This window comes from Hippopotamus amphibius, chromosome X, assembly GCF_030028045.1.
Source record: "Hippopotamus amphibius kiboko isolate mHipAmp2 chromosome X, mHipAmp2.hap2, whole genome shotgun sequence".
Classification (NCBI taxonomy): Eukaryota; Metazoa; Chordata; class Mammalia; order Artiodactyla; family Hippopotamidae; genus Hippopotamus; species Hippopotamus amphibius.
The window spans coordinates 100,217,133-100,235,435 of NC_080203.1; the positions used below are offsets into that span (position 1 = coordinate 100,217,133).

The 18,303-nt window shown below is 40.5% G+C and overlaps 1 pseudogene; it reads left to right on the plus strand.

Annotated features, from left to right (window-relative positions):
* The first annotated feature begins 3,284 nt into the window (after positions 1 to 3,284).
* On the plus strand, positions 3,285 to 18,020 carry LOC130841538 (40S ribosomal protein S3a-like; annotated as a pseudogene).
* Positions 18,021 to 18,303: the final 283 nt, after the last annotated feature.

Below are 18,303 nucleotides of genomic sequence, written 5' to 3' on the forward strand. Positions count from 1 at the left end.
TGTCCATCACTACATCTGATGGGGGTAGGGACTGCCAAGGGTTGTGACTACTGTTTGGCTTCTGCCCTACAATTCTCACACAAGTTCTTCTTTTGACTAACTCTAACCCGGAGTCATACAAGGGAGGGGCTTCTAGGAAACTATGAGGTTCCCTGCCTTAATCAAGTTGCCATAGCACAATTCAGCCCAGCCCCCACTACCATGATAACTGGAATGACATCAAAACAGAAGCCATTTGGGGACTTCCCTGGTGGTCCAGTGGGTAAGACTCCACGCTCCCAATGCTGGGGGCCTGGGTTTGATTCCTGGTCAGGGAACTAGACCCCATATGCATGCCGCAACTAAACATGCCTCAACGAAGACCCCGTGTGCTGCAACTAAGACCCAGGGCAGCCAAAAAAAAGCTGTTTTTATTTTTTTTCAATTTTTAATTGAAATATAGTTGATTTGCAATGTTGTATTCATTTCTGCTGTACAGCAGTGATTCCGTTATATATATATATGTATATATATATTCTTTTTTTTAATATTCTTTTCCATTATGGTTTATCATAGGATATTGAAAGTGCTATACAGTAGGACCTTGTTGTTTATCCATTCTATATATAAAAGCTTACACCTGCTAATGCCAACCTCTCACTCCATCCTTCTCCCAACCCCCTCCCCTTTGGCAACCACCAGTCTATTCTCCATGTTTGTGTTTCTGTTTCATAGATAGATTCATTTGTGTCCTATTTTAGAGTCCACATATAAGTGATATCATATGGTATTTGTCTTTCTCTTTCTGACTTCACTTAGTATGATAATCCCTAAGTCCATCAATGTTGCTGCAAATGGCATTATTTCATTCTTTTTTTTTTTATAAATTATTTATTTATTATTTTATTGGCTGTGTTGGGTCTTTTTTCTGTGCGTGGGCTTTCGTTTTAGTTGCTGTGAGTGGGGGCTACTCTTTGTTGCAGTGCGCGGGCTCCTCATTGCCGTGGCTTCTCTTGTTGCAGAGCACAGGCTCTAGGTGCGGAGCACAGGCTCTAGGTGCGTGGGCTTCAGTAGTTGCAGCACATGGGCTCAATAGTTGTGGCTCACGGGCTCTAGAGCGCAGGCTCAATAGCTGTGGCGCACGGGCTTAGTTGCTCCGCGGCATGTGGGATCTTCCTGGAGCAGGGATCGAACCTGTGTCCCCTGCATTGGCAGGCGGATTCTCAACCACTGCGCCACCTAGGAAGCCCCTCATTCTTTTTTTTATGACTAATATTCCATTGTGTGTATGTACCACATCTTCTTTACTCATTCATCTATAGATGGACGTGTAGCTTGCTTCTATGTCTTGGCTATTTTAAACAGTGCTGCTGTGAACATTGGCATGCCTGTATCTTTTCAAATTAGATTTTTCTTTGGATATGTGCTGGAGAGTGGGATTACAGGATCATGTGGTAATTCTGTGTTTAGTTTTCCACAGCGGTTGCACCAACTTACATTGCCACCAACAGTGCAGGAGGGTTCCGTTTTCTCCACACCCTCTCCAGCATTTGTCATTTGTAGACTTTTTAATGATGGCCATTCTGACCAATGTGAGGCAGTACATCATTGAAGTTTTGATTTGCATTTCTCTGGTAATTAGCAATGTTGAGTATCTTTTCATGTGCCTATTGGCCATTTGTATTTCTTCTTTGGAGAAATGTCTATTTAGGTCTTCTGCACATTTTTTGATTGGGTTATTTGTTTCTTTGTTGAGTTATATGAGCCGTTTGTATATTTTGGAAATTAAGCCCTTGTCGGTCGCATTGTTTGCAAATGTTTTCTCATGTTCTATAGGTTGTCTTTGTGTTTTGTTTATGGTTTCCTTTGCTGTGCAAAAGCTTGTTTGATGAGGTCCCATTTGTTTATTTTTGTTTTTTATTTCTATTGCCTTGGGAGACTGATCTAAGAAAACATTGGTACGATTTATGTCAGAGAATGTTTCGCCTATGATCCCTTCTAGGAGTTTTATGGTGTCATGTCTTATGTTCAAGTCTTTAAGGCATTTTGAGTTTATTTTTGTGTATGGTAAGAGGGTGTATTCTAACTTTGTTGATTTACATGTGGCAAAAGCCTTTTAAAAATTACTCTCCCATTCTACTGTCCCTTAGCTCAGAATTCAGAATGCATAAGTATGTCATCCTTTTTATGATGGCCCAGTAAATCTGCTTTTGTTGGTGTTGGACCTGGCAGGATATTGGAGTATGGAGGGGGTGGTCTGTGCTGAGAAGCTCATAGGATTCCTACCTGTGGCTCTGACAAATACATAATCCTGGGCAAATCCTTTCCCTCTGTGCCTCTTGTTTCCTCACCTATAGAATGGGCAGAATTGTACCCAGTTGGCTTTGTACCAGTATTCAAATAAGATAATAGAAGTGAAAGCACCTTGTAAAGTGCTAATTTCCGTGATAGTTGTACGTCCCATTATTTCAAGGAATATCCTCAGCTTGGCAAATGTTTAGAGCTTATATACAAAGTATAAGCTCAAAATCATTTTGAAGTGAATGAATTAGTGAATGAATGTGACTTGGCACCATGGGAAAAAAATCGAAGCCTTGGTGAGGACATAATTTCAGATGTGGAAACTGCCAGGCAACATCTTTACTCCCCAAAGTCAGCACTTCCCATGCATCCTCATTAGTGACATGATAATCCAGAAGTTTCCCTGCCCCACAGATATCTGTTTATTTTCTAGTTAACAAAGAGTAAGGGAGACACCATCATTGTCCTCATCATTGTTTGCCTGAAGGCCCAGAATATACTGAAACACAACACTGCTGATGGGAAAGAGATTAGTGTTGCCCTCTTTGGAGGGTAATTTGGAAGTCTGGCTCAGGACCTAGTAATTCCACTTCTGTGAGTTACCTGAAGGAAGTATCCTAATATGTATAAATGTGTAACTCCTGGGCTCTTGCATTCTAGAGGTGAGCAAACTTCATCTCAGAGGTACCTGTGTCTTGTGTTGAAGAAAGCAGCTGTAGGAACCTTTTACGGTACAATCTAATTGGGGAGAACTTGGATAGGCATAAGGTGAACTAAGAATACACAAGAACGTGTGGAGTTCTTCCTCTGTGTCAATCTCTTATCCAGTTTATGGGAAGACAGCAATGAACAAAACAGACCAAGTTCCTGCCTTCGTGTGGGAGAGGCAGAATGTCAGGTTAAGTACCGTGAAGGGAAATAAAGTAGCATCAAGGATTGGGTGCCATTTTTAGATACGGCGGTCAAGGAAGGCCTCTTTGTGGTGATGCCGTTGACTTAGCGACATGAATGAATGGAGACGGGAAAGTATGCTGATATCTTTGGGGACAGAACATTTCAGGAGGGAGACAAACGAGTGCACAGGCCCCAAGATGAGAAAAAGCTTCTTTAGTCAAGGGATAATAGGGACACCAGTGTGGCAAGAGAGGAGTATGGTAGTAGGTGAGGTTGGAGAGGGAGTTAGGTGACAGACAACAGTGGCTTTTTTTTTTTTTTTTTTTGGCTGCTTTGGGTCTTTGTTGCTGTGCACGTGGGCTTTCTCCAGTTGTGGTGAGCGGGGGCTACTCTTCATTGTGGTGCGTAGGCTTCTTAGGGCGGTGGCTTCTCTTGTTGCGGAGCATGGGCTCTAGGTGTGTGGGCTCCAGTAGTTGCAGCATGTGGGCTCGGTAGTTGTGGCACGCAGGCCCTATATCACATGGGCTTCAGTAGTTGTGGTGAGTGTGCTCAGTAGTTGTGGCCCAAGGGCTCTAGAACGCAGGCTCAGTAGTTGTGGCACAGGGGCTTAGTTGCTCCGCAGCATGTGGGATCTTCCCTGACCAGGGATCGAACCCGTGTCCCCTGCATTGTCAGGTGGATTCTTAACCACTGCACCACCAGGGAAGTCCCCACATTGGCTTTTGATTTGGGTCAAGTCACATGAGAAGTCGTTAGAAAGCTTTGAATTGTAGCATGACTTTTGATGGCTTAAATATTGAAAGAACATTCATGGAGAATAAATTATAGATGGGCAAGAATGGAAAGAGGTCATGTAGGATCTATTGCAGTGGTCCATAGAGAAAGGAGGCTATCAGGAGGCTGGGACCAGAGCAGGTTAGTGGTGGAGGAGGTGAGAGGTAGTCAGAGCCACCATACACTTTGAAGAAGGAGCTGACAGGATTTGCTACCAGGTCAAATGTGAGGTGTTGATAGAAAGATACGGGTTGGGCTTCCTAGGTGGTACAAGAGTTAAGAAGCCACCTGCCAATGCAGGGGACACAGGTTTGAGCCCTGATCCAGGAAGATCCCACATGCCGCGGAGCAACTAAGCCCGTGTGCCACAACTATTGAGCCTGTGCTTTAGAGCCCGTGAGCCACAACTATTGAGCCCATGTGCTGCAACTACTGAAGCCTACGCACCTAGAGCGCATGCTCTGCAACAAGAGAAGCCACGGCAATGAGGAGCCCGAGCACCACAACAAAGAGTAGCCCCCACTCACCGCAACTAAAAGAAAACCCGCGCACAGCAAAAAAAGACCTAACACAGCCAATTAAATAAATAAATAAATAAATAAAAAGAAAGATAAGGGTCAAGGATGAGTCCAAAATTTTGGCATGAGCAAGTGGATACATGGAGCTTGCCTTGGGGACTACCAGGTGAGGAACAAGTTTGAGAGTAATGCAAAATTTAGTTTTGCAAAGATTAAGCTTGAGATGCATATTAACCATCCAAGTGAGGATGTGGAGTAGGCAGTTGGGCATATGAGTATGGAGGTCAGGGCAGAAGATGTAAATTTGAGAGTCATTAGTGTAGAGACAGTACTTAAAGCCCTTAGAGTGGATGAGATCACCCGGGAGTGAATAAATACAGAAAAGAGGTCTAAAGTCTGGGTCCTGGGATACCTCAATGTTTAGAAGAGGACAGTGAGCCAGTTACGGGGACGAGAAGGAGTGACCAGTGAGGACGGAAGAGGATCGGGAGAATGTGGTGTCCTGGAAGCCAAATGAAGGAATGTCTTGAGGAGGAAGTGGTTGCCTAGGGTGTGGGAGGAATTAAATAATAAAGTAAGAAGCATTTGAAATTTTCAGGGCTACTGGAATGAGGAGGTGAGGAGTTTAGGTACAGAGAAAAAGAGAGAAGACATGAAGTCAATGTAGACAGCTGAAGGTCCCAGGAGCATGGCAGGACATCAGGGTCCATGAAGGAACATCATCAATGAGAAGTCCCCATGTAGTGGAAAATGTCCAGCAAGTTCTTTGGGACAGTAATATCTGGTGTAAATTTGAAGGTATTTCCTGCTGTGTTGAAATTGGCTTTCATTTCCTCCAAACCTCAGTATAACCCCGCTCTACATGGCTGCCATGCATTAGTGGCACTTTGAGCAGATGGAGGAAGAGGGACAGTCATGTTGAAAGGTTGCAGCTGCCCAAGAAGGTGAAAAGCTTGGAGGGATAAACAGGAAAACAGAATGAGAGGTGACCAGGAGAAATGGAACCCCCTGAGGCCCCTTGGAGACCTTGGGGGAGGTGCTAGACTTCCCTTGGTTTGTGAGATGGAGTCATTAGCATTTTACTTAGATATTAAAAGAAAAGATGAACTGTGCATGCTGGAGAACCTGGGGTCACTTGGGTAGCAAATATAAACTGAAAAGTGTGCAAGGATATATGTGCGGGCATGTCCTTAGCAGCATTTTTTTTGTACTAACAAAGATTGGGAGGCAGCTTGGATGTCTGACAGTGAGAGAGTGATTAAGTAGCTTAATAATGCTTCTTTTTAATGCAGCCATTAGAAATGATGACAAGGGCACATATTTGTTGAATGAGAGAAGCAGGTTTCAAAACAGCATGCTTAGTGGAATCTAGTTTTGTAGGTAATATGTGCATATCTATATGTGTGCAAGGAGAAACATTAAAACCATATTAACCAATATATTTGAAATGGTGGTCCCTGAGTGGTGGAATTACAGGTGACTTTTTTTTCCTTTGTACTTTTCTGTATTTTCTAAGTTGTTTTTTTTGTTGTTGTTGTTTGTGTGTTTGTTTTTTTTTTTTTTACAGTGAATACTACTTTTATGATTAGAGAAAGCAATACACATTTAAAGAAGAATTCATTGATTTATGACTTGGCTATTCATGAGCACTGTCTCTACTTTTCTTGATTATACATTAGTTAACTGCAGAGAGATTTAAAAAGCTTCTAGGTTCAAAATTTACCTGTGGCTAATACAGATATGTATAACCGAGATGATCCTGGGACAGTTGGTTGGATAGGTTCTGAGCTCTTGTGGTAGATCTGTTCTAGGAGAAAAAATGATTGCCAAGGCAGAGATATTAGTCTCCAGGTTGCCACTTACTATTCTCTGGTCTGGATCTAAGATCAAAAGACAGCAGAAGATTTGCTGGCTTCACTATGGAGTGTGGAGAAGGCAGATGCATGGTCGTCCTGATGGTGGATGGCATGCTTCAGAGGTGGACATTCCTGCTCCCTTCATCTCCTTGCAGAACCCAGCTAGATAGCTGGTTCCCTTTAGGTGCGTATCATCAATCTTGATGTTTGTGCAAAGCAATCCTGACAAGCTAGTACAGCATGGTTCATTACTCCAGGTGTACACAACAAAATCATCAATCATTAGCATAAAAAACCTTCCCAGGGCTACATTCCCAGGTGCTGGGCAGTGCTTGATCATGGTTCTAGGTTCCCTTGGAGACATGCAAGAAGTGAGCAACCAGACATACTGTGTTACACTTTCCTAACCTCCTATTTTCCAGGTTTGCATCAGAGAAGGGCAGCAACTTAGTCTCTCAGATTTCCAAGTTCAGTACTCCCAGGGAAAGGCTCTGATCCATCCATCTTGGGTCAGGTGCTCACTTCTGGGCCAATTAAGTGATAGTATGCGTGAATGGGTGTGTGTGCACGTGTGCCAGTCTCTCAGGAGTTAAAATGAAAGCTGCTTGTTGAAGATTGGGTTCTCCAGGAAGCTGATTCTGAGATGGAGTTTAGTGTGTAGGATGTTAATTAAGAAGTGCTCTTGGCAGTTAGGCAAGCAAAAGAAATAAAAGTTACCCAAAACAAAAAGGAAGAAGTAAAATTATTTTTGTGTGCAGATGATATGATCTTATACATAGAAAATTCTAAAGACTCCACAAAAAGACTGCTGGCTTTAATCAACAGATTCAGAAAAGTTGCAGGATACAAAGTCAACACACAGAAAACAGTTGGGTTTTTTATATACTAACAACAAAACATCTGAAAAAGAAAAAAAAATCCCATTCACAATAGCATCAAAAATAATAAAATATTTAGGAATAAATTTAACCAAGGAGTTGAAAGATCTGTATACTGAAATCTGTAAGACTTTGATGAAAGAAATTGAAGAAGACACAAATAAACAGATTCTGTGCTCATGGATTGGAACAATTAATATTGTTAAAATGTTTATACTACCCAAAGCAATCTATAGATTCAGTGCAGTCTCCACGAAAATTCCAATGGCATTTTTCACAGAAATAGAAAAAACAAGCCTGGGACTTCCCTGGTGGTCTAGTGGTTAAGTTCTGTGCTTCCAATGCAAGGGGTGTGGGTTTGATTCCTGGTTGGGGAACTAAGATCCCGCATGCCATGTGGCATGGCAAAAAAAAAAAAAAAAATCCTAAAATTTGTATGAAAAATTTTACATTTTGTGGGGAGCCACAAAAGACCCCCAATAGCTAAAGCAATTCTGAGAGAGAAGGACAAAGTTGGAGGCATCGTATTTCCTGATTTCAAACTATACTATAAAGCTATAGTAACCAAAACAGTATGGTACTGGCATTAAAAATAGACACATAGACAAATGGAACAGAATTGAGAGCCTGGAAATAAACTCACACATGTATGGTCAACTAGTATTTGACAAGGAAGCCAAGAATACTCAATGGGGAAAGAATAGTTTTTTCAACAAATAGTATTGGGAAAACTGGATAACCAAATGTAGAAGAATGAAACTGGATCCCCATCTTACACCACTAACAAAAATTAACTTGAAATGGATTAAAGACTTAAACGTAAGTCCTAAAACTGTAAAACTCCTGGAGGAAAGCATAGGGGAAAAGCTCCTTGACACTGATCTTGGCAGCGATTTCCTGGATATGATACCAAAAGCACAAACAACAAAATAAAAAGTAAACAAGTGAGACTACAGCAACCTTAAAGCCTCTGCAGAGCCAAAGAAGCAATCAACAAAATGAAAAGGCAACTTACAGAATGGAAGAAAATATTTGCAAATCATAGATCTGATATGTGTTACTATCCAAAATATGTAGAGAACTCACACAACTCAGTAGCAAAAAACAAAGAAGTCCAATTAAAAAATGGGCAAAGGACCTGAATAGACATTTTTTTTTTGAAAAAAGGCATAAAAATGGCCAACAGACATATGAAAAGGTGTTCAACATTATTAATGATCAGGGAAATGTAAATCAAAATGACAATGAGATATCACCTCACACCCATTAAAATGGCTATTATCAAGAAAACAAGAGATAAGAGTTGGTGAGGATGTGGAGCAAAGGAAACCCTTGTGTACCATTGGTGGGAATGTAAATTGGTATAGCCATTTTGAAAAACAGTATGGAGGTTCTTCAAAAAACTGAAAATAGAACTACCCTATGAACCAGCCATCCTACTTCTGGGTATATCCCCTAGGGAGATGAAATCCATATCTCAAAAAGATATCTGCACTCCTATGTTCATTGCAGTGTTATTCATAATAGCCAAGATATGGGAGACAACTGACATATCCCTTAACCGATGGATGGATAAAGATGTGAGAAACACACACACACACACACACACACACACACACATACACACACACACACAGTATTCAGCCACGAGAAAGAAGGAAATCTATCATTTGTGAAACTTGGATTAACCTTGAGGGCATTATGCTAAGTGAAATAAGTCACATAGAGAAAGAAAAATACTGTGTGATATCACTTATCTGTGGAATCTAAGAAAGCTGAACTCAGAGAAACAGAGTAGAATGGTGGTTACAAAGGGCTGGGGATGGGGGAAATGGGGAGATGTTAGTCAAAGTACATAAACTTCCAATTATAAGATTAAGAAGTTCTGGGGATCTAATGTACAGCATGGTGATTATAGCTAATAACGCTCTATTATATATTTGAATGTTGCTAAGAGAGTAGATCTTAAACGTTTTCACCACAACAAAGAAATAGTAATTTTGTGACAGGTCGGAGGTGTTAGCTAATGGTATGGTAGTAATCATTTTGCAATATTGAAATGTTTCAAATCAACACACTGTACACCCTCAATTACACAATGTTATATGTCAGTTATATCTCAATAAAGCTGGGGACAAAAGTGCTCTTGAAATCAACACCTGTGGAAGGGAAGGGAAGAAAGCAGGACTGGGAAGAGGGAGAAGTTAAGCTTTGATGCAAGCCTGGTGACAGACTTGGCTGACCCTACAGGGAGTGCTGGACTTAGAATAGCCCTGCAGAGTTGTCCAGAGCTGGGTGGAGATGGCCAGAACTTTATACCCCTGCATTGATCAGTCATTGGATGTGGACTGTCCTGGTGGTTCTCAGTAGCTGAGGAAGACCCTGGAGGGCTGACATATAAGGGCTGTCTGCTGACCATACTCTTGAAGTTGAACAAAAAGAAGAAAGATCTGGGTAGTGCGTCACAGTATCCGTCACTTGGAGTGATGAACAAAAATAAAGTTCTAGGGCATTTGAAACATACCATATTGTACTCTAGAAAGGTGGTATTGATTATATTCAATTTCAACCTGAAATAAAGAACTCTTACAACTCAATTTTAAAAAGACAAACAACCCAATTAAAAATGAGCAAAGGATTTGAACGGACACTTCACCAAAGACAAGATACAAATGGCTAATAAGCATATGAAAAGATGCTTAACATCATTGTTGTGAGTGAAATACAAATCAAAACCACAATGAGATACCATTTCATGCCCACTAGGATGGCTAGGATAAAAATGACAGATAGTAACAAATGCTGGCAAGAATGTGGAGAAATAGGAACCTTTACTGATGGTAGGTAAGAAACAATGGTACAATGACTTTGGAATAGTTTGATGGTTTCTTAAAAAGTTAAATATAAATTTACCATATGACCCAGACATTCTACTCTTAGGTATCTACACAAGAGAGATGAAAGCTTATGTCCACACAGAGACTTGCATGTAGATATTCACAGCAGCATTATTCACAATAGCTCAAAGGTGGAAACAACCCAAATATCTACCCACTGATGAATAGATAAACAAATTGTGGTATATCCGTACAGTGGAATGTTATTTTGCTATAAAAAAGAATGAGGTATTGATGCATGCTATAATATGCGTGAACCTTAACAAATTCATGCTATGTAAAAGAAGCCAGACTCAAAAGAACATATATTGTATCATTCCATTTATATGAAGAGTCCAGAAAAGGGAAATCTGTGTAGGCAGTTGTTGTCTGGGGCCGGGATGATACAAATGTTCTAAAACTGTATGTGGTGATGGCTGCACAACTCAATAAATTTATTACAAGTCATTGCATCGCACGTTTAAAAGCAGGGTGAATTTTATGGTAGTAAGTTATGCCTCAATAAAGTTGTCCTAAAAATTTCAACTGGATCTAGAATATTTAATAAGATCCCATAAAACTACAATCAAAGGGAAATCTAAAATAATTTAAACAATAGACAGGTAATTCAACCAAGCTCTACTTTTAAAGCATGATAGACACTTCATACTCTAACTCAGAATGCTTTCTGAGCAGAGGAGAGGTGCTAACAGTAGATAATTTTCTTTTAGGGCAATGAAGTATGATCTGGAATTAATCAGTGTCAGTAGATAAAAATGGTACTCACTTTTAAAAAAGTTCAGTAGGTAATATGCAGGAATGTTTGCTTTCATCAGCCATTTAATAATTCCTATGTGAAGAATTAATTTCCTGTTACCAACACAAAATTAATACAATGCATCATTACATGGAGTGAGGACAGCTATGTGAGTCCAGTCATCCTCAGATCCGTGAGCAAAATATTTTATTGGTTTTAGGTCACCATTTTTGGGTGGTTTGTTATACATCAATTGATAACCTGAACATGCCCCAAGCTCCTTAACCAGAGAAGCCCCCAGGGAGGCAGTCATCTTCTCTCTCCCAATTCCTTCATTTCTCTCAATGGCTTCACCATCCTCCTAGTTGCCTAGGTTTGAAACTACAAAGTCATTCTCTGCATACTTTCCCTCATCTCCTAGGACTGTTCACTTGCCAAGTCTTGTCAGTTCCATATTGTTTGTCTGTTTCCTCCCTTCAGGCTCACCATTATTATCCTGCTTTCCCTCTTCCCTAGATGATCACAGTAGTCTCCTACATTCTCTCTCTGCCTCTAGGCTCTCTCATTTCAATCCTCTGGCCTCTAAACCTTTAGAAGTTCCCACAGCCTAATCTCTAGCATTCAAGGTCTTACTGACCTCCAGGCTCACTGTCATTATCCTGTTTTCCCTCTTGCCTAGATGATCTCTGTAGTCTCCTAAGTTCTCTCTCTGCCTCTAGGCTTTCTCATTCCAATCCTCTGACCTTTAGAAGTTCCCACAGCCTAAACTCTAGCATTCAAGGTCTTTCCTCAACTGGCCCAAACCTTCCTGTGATGGTTAACTGCACATGTCAACTTGGCTAGTCCATGGGGTGCCAAGATCTTTGGTCAAACTACTCTGAGTGTTTTTGTAAGGATATTTTTGGATAAGGTTAACATTTAAATTGGTGGACTTTGAGTAAAGCAGATTGCTCTCCCTAGTGTAGGTGGGCCTTATTTAATCACTAGAAGGTGTAAATAGAACAAAAAGACCAACCTCCCCCAAGCAAGAGAGAATTCTCTAGTAGACTGCCTTCAGATTTCACCTGCAACATTGGTCTTTCTGGCTCTACAGAAGCTGGTCTTCAGACTAGAACTGCACTACCAGCTCTCCTGGGTTTCTAGCCTGCTGGCCTTTGGACTTGAACTGCAGCATCAGCTCTCCTGGGTCTTCAGCCTTCAGTCTCCTGTAGATTTTGGACTTGCCAGCCTCCATTATTAGGTGAGCCAACTCCTTATAACAAATCTCTTTCAATACATATACATATCCTATTTGTTCTGCTTCTGTGGAGAACCCTGGCTAATACACTTCTTAACCTTGTGTCGCATTAAGCCCCTTTGTGCACCTGACCTCCATTCAAACTGAACAGCCCACTGCACCCTGTGTTTTCTCTGAGTGTTTTATCTTCAGGCCTAGCTCACATTGCTCTGCCTCTGCTCCCATCTTCACTGATTACATTAAAAATGTCACCTTTGCCAGGAGATCTTTCCTGACCATCTCTGAACCCCTCTAGCATGTCATCATCTGTAATCTTATGTGATATAATACCTCATATTATGGATTTTTTTGGGAACACATGTCTTATCTTCTTGATTATATCATGAGCAGCTTGAGGGAAAAATCTATTCTTTTTCTCATACATGTAACTGCCTGCTTGACATTTCTTAGATATGGCAAAGTTGCTTCAAAGGGAACATGTCCAAATCTGAACTCATGACTCCTCCCCAGTACCTGATCCTGCCTTGTTCTCTGTTTCAGTGAATGGCAGTGTCACAGTTCAGGTACCGCAGGAAACAGACTTTTGATACTGTGATTCACATGCAGGAAATTTACTGGGAAGTTCTCTAGAAATCAAAACCTTTGGAGAGTGAGTGAAGCCTGATTGGGCAGAGGGAAAAGTTGGGTTTGGGTGTGGTTGTAACAAAGGCCTCAGTGGATCCCATGGGGAGCTCTGGAGCAGGGATAAGCCTATCATGATGCCTTGAATTGGGGCAAGTGGGCTTGGTCTTTATACTCCCCATGAAAACCAGTCATTGGATGTGGAGGTTACATTCTAGCAAGGGGAAAAAGTAGTAAGCCAAAAATATAATAAGTAAATTCAAGAGTATTTTAGAAGGTAAAAGTTGTAATAGAAAAAGTGAGAAAGGATGGTACAAAAGATCAGGAGTTAAGGGGTGTGGATTGCAGTTTATAATAGGGTGGTCAGAGTAGGCCTTGCTGACTTGGTGACATTTGAATAAAGACTTAATGACATTTGAACAAAGACTTAAAGGTGAGAAGTTAGTTTTGCAGATGCATGGGGGAAGAGAGGCCCTGGCAGCATTGTTTGTGTTTTACAATGAGCATTTACTGCTTTTGTTAATATCACTACCTCCAAGAGGTAATCATTATTTTGACTTCTATGGCAATCTATTAGTTTTTCCTGTTCCTGAACTTGGTATAGATGGAATCTATATGGCTTCTTTCATTCATTATGCTATCTGTGATATTCATCCATGTTATTGTGTATCTTAGTCATTTATTCTTTTTTTAAAATAAATTTATTTATTGGCTACATTGGGTCTTCATTGCTGCACACGGGCTTTCTCTAGTTGTGGAGAGCAGGGGCTACTCTTCATTGTGGTGTATGGGCTCTTCATTGCGGTGGCTTCTCTTGTTGCAGAGCACAGGCTCTAGGCGTGTGGGATTCCGTAGTTGCAGCACATGGGCTCAATAGTTGTGGCTTGTGGGCTCTAGAACGCAGCCTCAATTGTTGTGGCGCACGGGCTTAGTTGCTCCGCGGCATGTGGGATCTTCCTGGATCAGGGCTTGAACCCGTGTCCCCTGCATTGGCAGGCACATTCTTAACCACTGACTCACCTAGGAAGTCCCTAGTCACTTATTCTTTTTTTGTGGCTGTGTATTATTCTATTGTATGAATATACCACCAATGTATTTATCTGTTCTCCTGTTGATGGACATTTTGGTTGTTGCCAGTGTTGACTAGTATGAATAGTGCTGCTATGAATACTCTTATACATGTATTTTGGTGAACATATGCACTCATTTCTCTTGAGTATATACTTAGGAGTGAAATTGGTGGATCATAAGGTAGGCATATCTTTAACTTTAGTAGACATTGTAAAACTATTTTCCAAAGCGGTTGTATCAATTTATATTCCCACCAATTATATATATATACACACACACATATATGTACTTATTTATTGAGATATATTTAACATATAACATTGTGTAAGTTCAAGGTGTACAATATATAGACTGATACATTTATGTTGTGGTATGATTGCCATTGTAGCATTAGTTAACACCTCTATCATGTCACATAATTATCATTTCTTCTAGTGTTGGGACCAATTAAGATCTAGTCTCTTAGCAAGTTTAAGGTTTATAATACAATTTTGGTATCTATAATCACTGTACTGTATATTAGTGTCCAGGACTTACTTATCTACTAGTTGTAAGTTTGAACCCTTAAACAACATCTCTCCCATTCCTCCACCCCCAGCCCTCCCTGGTAACTACCATTCTACTCTCTGCTTCTACAAATTTTCTTTTTTTTTTTTTCAGATTCTACATATAAATGCAAATCAACTTTAGGACTAGTGCACTTTATATACGTTATATGTATGTATGCTATACCTCAATTTAAAAAGTTCAGAAAAGTGGGGTGGGTTCTGAATGTGAAAAATCCTCAGGAATACCTTCACCAATTATTTTGTAATATAATTTTCTTTTTTATGTATATCCTAAGTGATAGATGATAAAAACAAACATCTAAGTCCAAAAGAACTCTTTCAGTATATTTAAAATAAAAATTCTGAGTGCTCAAAAACACATATTTGTGTCCACACATATTCAAATTCAGGGGGGCTGCACATGAGTCTTCATTTCCCAATAAGATAGAAAAATGCCCAACTGACTCATTGAAATCCATCCCAGAGAGTATAATGCTGAAGCTTCATCTGGGGGCCTTTAAGGTACTGCCCAGAGAGGGGTTGGCAGGTAGATGGCTGGGCCTGTAAAGGCTGACCAAGGTCACTGATAAGTGCTTGGTGAAGGTCAGTGGTCAAGTTACCTTGCCAGTTCCTAACCTAGTTTATTTCTAGGCATCAGGCTCCTGGCTCCACCCTGGAAGTGCTTCTGTTGTGACTTCATGACAATGTCCAGCTCGACCTTAACTGCCTGCCAGTGCCCCACCCCTAGGATCTGGGGTAGCTCAGTGCTCTGTCTCACCTTCTCACCACCAACTAAGACCAGCCCCATCAACTCTCTTTCTGCCATGTTCTGTCTTACTTCAAGAATCAGATACCTCAGCAAACTCTTTCAAAAAGCCCTAAAGCATTGAGCATATTTCACAAACTCAGGGCCCAGTGTGTAAAGTCACTATTTGGTCAGGATCTGATAAGGCAGTCTTACCTCAAAGTCTTACCCAAAGACAGGGCATTGGATGTGGAATTCAATCCTAGTTGGTTCCCATGACTGGATTGTGGAGATTTAAGCTTAATTTGATCAGCCATCCTTAGTATATTAAAAAGATCAAGAATAATGTTCATTTAGTTTTACATAAGCATTAGGGGCCTTTCCTGCATTTTAATTCAATTCTCAGAACAGTCATTAGGGTTTAAATTGGATTCACACATGCAATGTTTGGAGAATTTTTTTTCTCACTGAGATTTAGTGTATTATTTATTCTTGACCCATGTGATTCCTGGGTATTTAAAATGTATACATTATTTATGGTCCAGATGGTGATCTGATAGTACTCTGCATGTCAAAATGTCCTGAGCTTTTGTTGCATGCACAGGCGTTCAATTACAAAATTCAGGTTGGTCTTTAGGTACCAATGTGATAGTCCAAGATATTTATGGTTACAAATAAATTCTCCAGTTTACAGCAACATTTTTTCCCTTGGTTTTGATTGCTTAGATTAAAAACTATTCTGTGGGAACTACCAAGTTAAAGAGGAGAAAAGGGAGGAAAATTCCACTTTTTCCTCTTGTCAGAGAGGGGAATTTTTTTTAAGCCAAATTAAAAATTTGTAAGTTTCAAAATGGGAGGTTGTGAATAGACTGCTAATTTTTCCCCAATACCCTTCTTGTCCTTTTTTTTTTTTTTTGGTAATGATAGAAACCTGAATTTAATAAGGTAAAATGGCTTCCTAGAATAGAGACTACATTACTCAGCTTCCTTTATAGCTAGGTATGGTCATGTGACTGCATTCTGGCCAACCATATGTGAGGAGAAGTGATATGTGCAATTTGTGGGTCATGTCCTTAAAAGGGCAGAGTTTGCTACCCCCTCTCTCTTCCGCCTTCTTTTTGGCTGGAAGAGGGACGTGCTGATAAGCCATCTTGGACCATGTGGAAAAGCTCCGCCTGGGCATGGCAGTTCCATAGACAGAGGAGCTTGGGAACCACCATGATACTGAGAGGGCAGTGCTGGACTACATATGCCCAGATGCTGACGTGAAGGAGGAATTAATTGCTTTCTATTGTGTAAGACATCATTATTTTGGCTCTCCAAGACAATAGCTAAAACTATATTCTAATGAAAAACACTGACACAAACAAAATTGTGGAAAATTTTGATTAAAAGACTAGGAAAATGACCAACAAAAGTCCCTAGTTTCCATTTTCAGTTGAGGACTGGAAAAAGTATTGATGAGTTTTTCTTGATCTATGGTCATAGACATTTCTTTTTTTTTAAAAAAAATTATTTATTTATTTATTGGCTGCATTGGGTCTTCGTTGCTGCACATGGGCTTTCTCTAATTGCGGTGAGCGGGGGCTACTCTTCATTGTGTGTGGGCTTCTCATTTCTGTGGCTTCTTTTGTTGCGGGGCATCGGCTCTAGGTACTCGGGCTTCAGTAGTTGCGGTACACAGGCTCAATGGTTGTGGCTCACGGGCTCTAGAGCACAGGCTCAATAGTTGTGGCACCAGGCTTAGTTGCTCCATGGCATGTGGGATCTTCCTGGAGCAGGGATCGAACCCGTGTCCCCTGCATTGACAAGCGGATTCTTAACCACTGTGCCACCTAGCAAGTCCCTGGTCATAGACATTTCTTGACTAGATGCTTAAAGAAAGGTTCTTTCAGGTCTGAGGCTAATGGTCTTCTTGCCTCTTCTTAAGACTGCACCAGGGATTGATTCAGCACTCAGGAAGGGTCTCAACATCATCAGAAAGAGTCTCAAACAAAACTGAAAGGGCCTCAAAGATGTCAGGCAAAGTCTTAGTGTTCTTATATATATATAAGGATGGGTCTCAAATAGGTCAGGAAGACACTCACATATGTCAGAAAGAGAGTCAGACAAGTCAGGGAGAATCTCAAGTAGGTAGGGAAGGATCAAAAACATATCAGGATGGAGAAGTCAGAAAGAGTCTCAAAACCGAGGAAGGGCTCTGAGCAGCACCTTGACAGTTGGCAGGAATAAGCACCTAATGGAAGGCAGTGAAAAGGGAGCCAAGAAGAAAGTGGTTGATCCAATTTCTAAGAAAGATTGGTATGATGTGAAAGCACCAACTATGTTCAATATATGAAATGTTGGAAAAACACTAGTCATGAGAACTCAAGGAATTAAATTATATCATGTTTTTGAAATGAGCCTTGCTGATCTGCAGAAGTTGCATGTCGAATTCTCAAGCTAATTACTGAGGATATTCAGGGCAAAACTGCCTGACTCCATGGCATGGAGTTTACCTGTGACAAAATGTGCTCCATTGTCAAAAAATGGCAGCCCGTGACTGAAGCTCATGTCAATGTCAAGACTACTGAAAGTTATTTGCTTTGTCTATTTTATTAAAAAATGCAACAATTAGATTTGGAAGAGCTCTTACACTCAGCACCAACAGGTCTGCCAAATCCAGAAGAAGATGATGGAAATCATGACCCTAGAGGTGCAGACAAATGATTTGAAAGAAGTGGTCAATAAATTGATTCCAGAGAGCATTGGAAAAGATATAGAAGAGGTTTGCCAATGTACTTATCCAGTGCATGATATCTTTGTTAGAGAAGTGAGGATGCTGAAGAAGCCTGTGTTAGAATTGGGAAAACTCATGGGGCTTCACTGTGATGGTAGTAGTTCTGGAAAAGCTATTGGGGATGAGACAGGTACTAAAGTTGAACAAGCTGACAGATATGAGCCACTGGTCCAAGAATCTGTTTAAAATTCAGACCTTTAGTGGTGACAAATAAAAAGCCTTATTTGTGACAAAAAAGAAGGAAGGATCTCAAACATGTCAAAAAAGTATCTCAGTCTGACAGGAAGACTCTTAAATAGTAAGGAGGAGTCTCAGACACCTCAGAAAAGGTCTCAAGCAAGTCAGATTGGAGTGTGTTGTTTAATTTCCTCTGATTTGTGAGTTTTCTAAATTTCTTTCACTTATTGATTTCTAATATAATTCTGTTGTAATTAGAGAAGATACTTCCTATTATTTCAATCCTTTTAAA